An 8,618-nucleotide genomic window follows, 5' to 3' on the forward strand; every position below is an offset into this window, starting at 1 on the left:
ATGCCAGGAATGCAGGGCTGGTTCAGTATTAGGAACACTATTAGCATAATTGACCATATTAATAATCAAATTAATAAAAACTATATGATCATCTCAATAGATGCAGAAAATCCATTTGATAAAATCCAACATCCATTCCTACTAAAAACGCTTGAGAGTATAGGAATAAATGGACTATTCCTTAAAATAATAACAAGCATATATTTAAAACCGTCAGTAAACATCATATGTAATGGCGATAAACTGGAACCTTTCCCAGTAAGATCAGGAGTGAAACAAGGTTGCCCACTATCACCATTACTATTCAATATTGTATTAGAAACACTAGCCTCGGCAATAAGAGTCAAGAAAGAGATTAAAGGAATTAGAGTAGGTAATGAGGAAACCAAATTATCACTCTTTGCAGATGACATGATGGTATACTTAGAGAACCCCAAAGACTCTGCTAAAAAGCTATTAGAAATTATTCAGAACTTTAGCAAAGTTGCAGGATACAAAATAAATCCACATAAATCCTTAGCATTTTTATACATTACCAACACAATACAACAGCAAGAAATACAAAGAGACATTCCATTCAAAATAACTGTCTATAGTATAAAATATTTGGGAATCTATCAGGAATTATATGAGTAAAATTACAAAATATTTGCCACAAAAATAAAGTCAGATTTAAATAATTGGAAAAACATTAAGTGCTCTTGGATAGGCCGAGGGAATATAATCAAAATGACAATACTGCCTAAACTATTCTATTTATTCAGTGCTATACCAATCAGACTTCCAAGGAACCATTTTAATGACCTAGGAAAAATAACAACAAAATTCATATGGAAGAATAAAAGGTTGAGAATTTCAAGGGAATTAATGGAAAAAAAAAATCAAATGAAGGTGGTCTAGCTGTACCTGTTCTAAAACTATATTATATAGGAGCAGTCACCAAAACCATTTGTTATTGGTTAAGAAATAGACTAGTTGATCAGTGGAATAGGTTAGGTTCACAGGGCAAGATAGTGAATAAAAATAGCAACCCAAAGATCCCATCTTTTGGAATAAGAATTCATTATTTGACAAAAACTGTTGGGAAAACTGGGAATTAGTATGGCCGAAATTAGATATGGACCCACACTTACCACTATATACCAAGATAAGATCAAAATGGGTCCATGATTTAGGCATAAAGACCAAGATCATAAATAGATTAGAGGAACATATGATAGTTTACCTCTCAGAATTGTGGAGGATGAAGGAATTTGTGACCAAAGGAGAACTAGAGATCATTATTGGTCACAAAATAGAAAATTTTGATTACATCAAATTAAAAAGCTTTTGTACAAACAAAACTAATGCAAACAAGATTAGAAGGGAAGTAACGAATTGGAAAAACATTTTTACATTTAAAGATTCTGATAAAGGCTTTATCTCCAAAATATACAGAGAATTGACTCTAATTTATAGGAAATCAAGCCATTCTCCAATTGATAAATGGCCAAAAGATATAAACAGACAGTTTTCAGATGATGAAATTGAAACTATATCCACTCATATGAAAGAGTGTTCCAAATTACTATTGATCAGAGAAATGCAAATGAAGACAACTCTGAGATACCACTAGACACCTGTCAGATTGGCTAAGGTGACAGGAACAAATAACGATGAATGTTGGAGGGGATGTGGGAAAACTGGGACACTGATGTATTGTTGGTGGAGTTATGAACGAATCCAACCATTCTGGAGAGCAATATGGAATTATGCCCAAAAAGTTATCAAACTGTCCATACCCTTTGATCCAGCAGTGCTCCTACTGGGCTTACATCCCAAGGAAATACTAAAGAGTGGAAAGGGACCTGTATGTGCCAAAATGTTTGTGGCAGCCCTTTTTGTAGTGGCTAGAAACTGGAAAATGAATGGATGCCCATCACTTGGAAAATGGTTGGATAAATTATCAGATGTATTGACATATAATGAGGCAAAACAACTCCCAATTATTGCTCTGATGTCAACTTCAATAGAGGAATGTTCTCCCTTTTCATTTCTGAGAGTAACAATTTTATTTCCTTCTTTCCCTTTTCTAACCAAATTAAGTAAAAGCTGATCTTTTTTTTTTCTGAAAACCAACTCTTAGTTTTATTAGATCATTAATATTTTTATATTTCCTGCTAAAAAACCCTAACCATTTCCCCATTCCTCCTCATTAGTTACCACACCCCATCCCCCATACTGTTTTAGTGGGGAAGTCACCCCAGGGGGCAGAAGAGAGAAAGCACTGTCTTACCTTAGTAGCATGGAAGCTCCTGGAATGTTCCATAAGACAATAATGGGGAGGGTCCACTTTTCCTTAGATTATCCGATTTATTGACATATAATGAGGCAAAATAACTCCCAATTATTGCTCTGATGTCAACTTCAATAGAGAAATGTTCTCCCTTTTCATTTTTGAGATTACCATTTTCATTTCCTTCTTTCCCTTTTCTAACCAAATAGAATAAAATCTGATGTATTTTTTTTCTGAAAACAAACTCTTAGTTTTATTAATTCATTAATTTTTTTATATTTCCTGCTGAAAAAAACCTAACCATTTCCCCACTCCTCATTAGTTACCACATCCCATCCCCCATACTGTTTAGTGGGGAAGACAACCCAGGGAGGCAGAAGAGGCAGAACACTGTCTTCCCTTAGCAGCATGGAAGCTCCTGGAATGTTCCATAAGACAACAATGGGAAGGGGCTACTTTCCTTTAGATTATGAGATATATTGATATATACTTAGGTATGTTTATTGTTCATTGGTGGAAAGTTCTCCCTTTTCATTATTGAGGTCAACAATTTTATTTACTTCTTTCCTTTTTCTAATCAAATTAAATAAATGATGACCTTTTTTTTTTCTTTCCCAAACTAACTCTTACTTTTGCCTATGAATTTGTTTTCTTACTTGACTGGAAAAAAAAAATCCTTTCTACATTCCTTTTTCTTAGTTACTACACCGCACATTCCATACTTTTTTAGTGGGACAGACTCCACAGGGGGCAGAAGAGCAGAAGCACTACTTTATGTTATAAGCATGGAAGCTCCTGGAACCTTCCATGAGACAACAGTGGGAGGGCCCACTTCCCATTAGAATATCAGATTTATTGACATAGAGTTAGGCAAAATAACTCCTAAGTAGAGCTCTAATGACTTTTTCATTGGAAAATTCTCCTGTTTCATTTCTGAGATTTACAATTTTATTTTCTTCCTACCTTTTTCTAACCAATTTAAATAAAAGTTGATCTATTTTCCCCTAGAACCAATGCTCAATTTGCTTTATTAGTTCATTTTTTAAATTTGCCTGCTAAAAAACAAAACAAAACCCTAAGCCTTTTCCCCTTCCTTCTCATTAGTTACCACACTTTGCCCCTCCCCCCATACTCATTTAGTGGGATTGGCACCCCAGAGGGCAGAAGAGATGGAGCACTGTCTAAATTAGCAAGATGGAAGCTCATGGAGTATTCCAGAAGACAATAATGAGGAGGGTCCACTTTTCCTTAGATTATCAGATTTATTGACATAAAATTATGCAAAATAACTCCTAATTATTGCTCTAATGTCCTTTTCATTAGTAGAATGTTCTTCCTTTTCATTTCTGAGATTAACAATTTTTTCCTTCTTTCCCTTTTCTAACCAAATTAAATAAAAGCTGATCTAATTTTTTTTCCTAAAATCAACTCAGTTTTATTAATTAACTTTTTCATATTTGCTTGCTAAAAAAATCCACCATTTCTCCATTCCTCCTCATTAGTTATCACACCCCACTCCCCATACTTTTTTATTGTGGGGGACACCATAGGGGGCAGAAGCAGTCCAGAGTGCTGCTTTACCTTAGCAGCAAGGAAGCTCTTGGAACCTTCATGAGACAAAAATGGGGTGGGGCCACTTTTCCTTAGATTATGAGATTTATTGAAATATATTTAGGCAAAATAACTCCTTATTATTGTTCTATTATCCTACTAATTGGTGGGAAAATCTCCCTTTTCTTGTTTGAGAATAACAATTTAATATTCTTTTTTGATTATTTTAATGAAAGAAAAGCTTATATATTTTGTTGTTATTTTTATTAATAAATACTAACTCTTAGTTTTGTTCATTAAGTCATTAATATTCTTATTTGCTTACTAAAACAAACAAACAAACAAACAACAACAACAACAAAAACAACTAACCCTTTCCCCATTTCATCTCCTTAGTTACCACACCCACCCTGCATTCTGTTTTAGTGGGGCAGACACTACAGGGAGCAGAGAAGGCAGCAGCACTCCCTTATGTTAGTAGCATGGAAACTCCTGGAATGTTCCATAAGACAACTATGGGGAGACCCCACTTCCCCTTAGATTATGAGATGGATTGACATATAGTTAGGTATGTTTATTGTTCTAATGTTCTCTTCATTGGTGGAAAGTTCTCCCTTTTCATTTTTGAGGTCAACAATTTTATTTCCTCCTTTTCTTTTTCTAATGAAATTACATAAATTCTGACCTATTTTGTTTTTTTTTCTTCCCAAAATTAATTTAGTTTTGTTTATGAATTCATTAGTTTTCTTACTTGATTGCAAAAAAAATTAACTATCTTTTCTCTCTTTCTTCTTTTTAGTTACTACACTCCACACTCCATATTGTTTTAGTAAGACAGACTCCACAGAGGGCAGAGGGACAGAGTACTACCTTATCTTAGCTGCATGGAAGCTCCTGGAACCTTCCATGAGAAAACAATGGGAGGGCATGATGGGGGTGATAGCTCCTCTGAGACTCCTTGTCTGATCTCCAACTTCCTTTGGGACTGATCTTTGATTTTCAAGATCTGGTCAAGCCAGTTTGGGCTGTACCTAGCCCCCACCGGATCTGAGCTGGCTTGGATTTTCTCTCTCTCTTTTTTTTTTTAGATTGATAAGAGATTTATTGCAAGGTTTGGAAGCAAGGTTAAAGTCTGGTTAGTAAAAGCCTTACACCATAAATGGCGGGACGGAGAGTCTCTGATTCTAGCATCTTTCAACTCTCTGCCAAGGGATGATTCCACCTTGGCTTTTTTATCTGCTTGAAGGGGCATATGGTTGGATCCCAGGTTGATTCCTCCATAGCCAGAACCCACCAGGTGGGGGTTGGGATGCCTGAGCAGATCATTAGAAATGGGGGCTGAAAACCCAAGCCAGCTCAGATCCGGTGGGGGTGGGTACAGCCCCAAACTGGCTTGACCAGCTCTTGGAAATCAAAGATCTGTCCCAAAGGAAGTTGGAAATCAGGAAAGAAATCTCAAAGGGGATATCGCCCTCATCATTTTCCCCCCTCAAGCAGTTAGATCTTAAATTCTTTTTTTTTATTATTATATATATATATATATATATTTTATAATATTATCCCTTGTATTCATTTTTCCAAATTACCCCCCCTCCCTCTATTCCCTCCCCCCGACGACAGGCAATACCATACATTTTACATGTGTTACAATATAGTCTAGGTACAATACATGTGTGCGAATATCATTTTCTTGTTGCACAATAAACATTAGAATCCGAAGGTACATGCAACCTGGGCAGACAGATATTAGTGCTAACAATTTTCATTCCCCTCCCAGTGTTTCTTCTCTGGGTGTAGCTACCTCTGTCCATCATTGATCAACTGGAAGTGAGTTGGATCTTCTTTATGTTGAAGATTTCCACTTCCATCAGAATACATCCTCATACAGTATTGTTGTTGAAGTGTACAGTGATCTTCTGGTTCTGCTCATTTCACTCAGCATCAGTTGATTTAAGTCTCTCCAGGCCTCTCTGTATTCCTCCTGCTGGTCATTTCTTACCGAGCAATAATATTCCATAACCTTCATATACCACAATTTACCCAACCATTCTCCAACTGATGGACATCCATTCATCTTCCAGTTTCTAGCTACAACAAAAAGAGCTGCCACAAACATTTTGGCACATATATGTTTCTTTCCGCTCTTTAGTATTTCTTTGGGATATAATCCCAGTAGTAGCGCTGCTGGGTCAAAGGGTATGCACAGTTTGATAACTTTTTGGGCATAATTCCAGATTGCTCTCCAGAATGGCTGGATTCTTTCACAACTCCACCAGCAATGTATTAGTGTCCCAATTTCCCCACATCCCCTCCAACATTTGTCATTATTTGTTCCTGTCATCTTAGCCAATCTGACAGGTGTGTAGTGGTATCTCAGAGTGGTCTTAATTTGCATTTCTCTGATCAGTAGTGATTTGGAACACTCTTTCATGTGAGTGGATATAGTTTCAATTTCTTCCTCTGAGAATTGTCTGTTCATATCCTTTGACCATTTATCAATTGGAGAATGGTTCGGTTTCTTATAAATTATGGTCAGTTTTCTATATATTTTGGAAATGAGACCTTTGTCAGAACCTTTGTTTTTAAAAATATTTTCCCAATTTGTTACTTCCCTTCTAATCTTGTTTGCATTAGTATTGTTTGTACAGAAACTTTTTAGTTTGATGTAATCAAAATCTTCTATTTTGTGATCAATAATGATCTCTAGTTCTCCTCTGGTCATAAATTCCTTCCTCCTCCACAGGTCTGAGAGGTAGACTATTTTCTATTTCTCTAATCTATTTATGATCTCATTCTTTATGCCTAAATCATGGACCCATTTTGATCTTATCTTGGTATATGGTGTTAAGCGTGGATCCATATCTAATTTCTGCCATACTAATTTCCAGTTTTCCCAACAGTTTTTTCCGAATAATGAATTTTTATCCCTAATGTTGGAATCTTTGGGTTTGTCAAAGATTAGATTGCTATAGATGTACCCTTTTTTGTCCTTTGTATCTAATCTGTTCCACTGATCTACCGGTCTATTTCTTAGCCAATACCAAATGGTTTTGGTGACTGCTGCTATATAATATAGCTTTAGATCAGGTACACTTAGACCACCTTCCTCTGAGTTTTTTTTCATTAGTTCCCTTGCAATTCTTGACCTTTTATTCTTCCATATGAATTTTGTTGTTATTTTTCCTAGGTCATTAAAATAGTTTCTCAGGAGTCTGATTGGTATAGCACTAAATAAATAGATTAGTTTGGGGAGTATTGTCATCTTTATTATATTCGCTCGGCCTATCCAAGAGCACTGAATGTCTTTCCAATTATTTAAATCTGATTTTATTTTTGTGGCAAGTGTTTTGTAATTTTTCTCATATAATTCCTGACTTTTCTTTGGTAGATGGATTCCCAAATATTTTATACTCTCAACATTTGTTTGGAATGGAATTTCTCTTTGTATCTCTTGCTGTTGCATTTTGTTGGTGATATATAAAAATGCCGAGGATTTATATGGATTTATTTTGTATCCTGCCACTTTGCTGAAATTTTGAATTATTTCTAGTAGCTTTTTAGCAGAGTCTTTGGGGTTCTCTAAGTATACCATCATGTCATCTGCAAAAAGTGATAGTTTAATTTCCTCATTTCCTACTCTAATTCCTTGAATCTCTTTCTCGGCTCTTATTGCCGAGGCTAGCGTTTCTAGTACTATATTGAATAGTAATGGTGATAGTGGGCAACCTTGTTTCACTCCTGATCTTACTGGGAAAGGTTGCAGTTTATTTCTATTGCATATTATGCTTACTGACGGTCTTAAATATATACTCCTAATTATTCTAAGGAATAATCCATTTATTCCTATACTCTCAAGAGTTTTTAGTAGGAATGGATGTTGGATTTTGTCAAATGCTTTTTCTGCATCTATTGAGATGATCATATGGTTCTTATTAATTTGATTATTAATATGGTCAATTATATTAATAGTTTTCCTAATATTAAACCAGCCCTGCATTCCTGGAATAAATCCTACTTGATCATAGTGTATTATCTTGGAGATGATTTTCTGAAGTCTTTTTGCTAATATCTTATTTAAGATTTTAGCATCAATATTCATTAAGGAGATTGGTCTATAATTTTCTTTCTCAGTTTTCGATCGACCTGGTTTAGGTATCAGTACCATGTCTGTGTCATAAAAGGAGTTTGGTAGGACTCCTTCATCCCCTATTTTTTCAAATAGTTTATATAGCATTGGGGCTAATTGTTCTTTAAATGTTTGGTAGAATTCACATGTGAATCCAAGTGGTCCAGGGGATTTTTTCCTGGGGAGTTGATTAATAGCTTGTTCTATTTCTTTTTCTGAAATGGGACTATTTAAGCAATTTATCTCCTCCTCTGTTAATCTAGGGAGCCTATATTTTTCGAGGAAGTCATCCATTTCACTTAAGTTATCAAATTTATTGGCATAAAGTTGGGCAAAGTAACTCCTTATTATTTCTCTAATTTCCTCTTCATTGGTGGAAAGATCCCCCTTTTCATTTGTAAGACTATCAATTTGATTTTCCTCTTTCTTTTTTTTGATCAAATTTACCAAAGGTTTATCTATTTTATTGGCTTTTTCATAAAACCAACTCTTGGTTTTATTTATTAATTCAATAGTTTTTTTACTTTCAATTTTATTGATTTCTCCTTTTAATTTTTGTATTTCGAGTTTAATTTTTGGTTGGGGGTTTATAATTTGGTCTTTTTCTAGCCTTTTAAATTGTAAGCCCAATTCGTTAATCTTCTCTTTTTCAATTTTCTTCAAATA

At 35.0% G+C, this 8,618-nt stretch overlaps 1 pseudogene; it reads right to left on the minus strand.

The window, feature by feature from the left end:
* LOC141549096 (protein PALS2 pseudogene) overlaps positions 1–8,618 on the minus strand; it is a 109,742-nt pseudogene that overhangs the window by 83,295 nt on the left and 17,829 nt on the right.

This window comes from Sminthopsis crassicaudata, chromosome X (genome assembly GCF_048593235.1).
Source record: "Sminthopsis crassicaudata isolate SCR6 chromosome X, ASM4859323v1, whole genome shotgun sequence".
Lineage (NCBI taxonomy): Eukaryota > Metazoa > Chordata > Mammalia > Dasyuromorphia > Dasyuridae > Sminthopsis > Sminthopsis crassicaudata.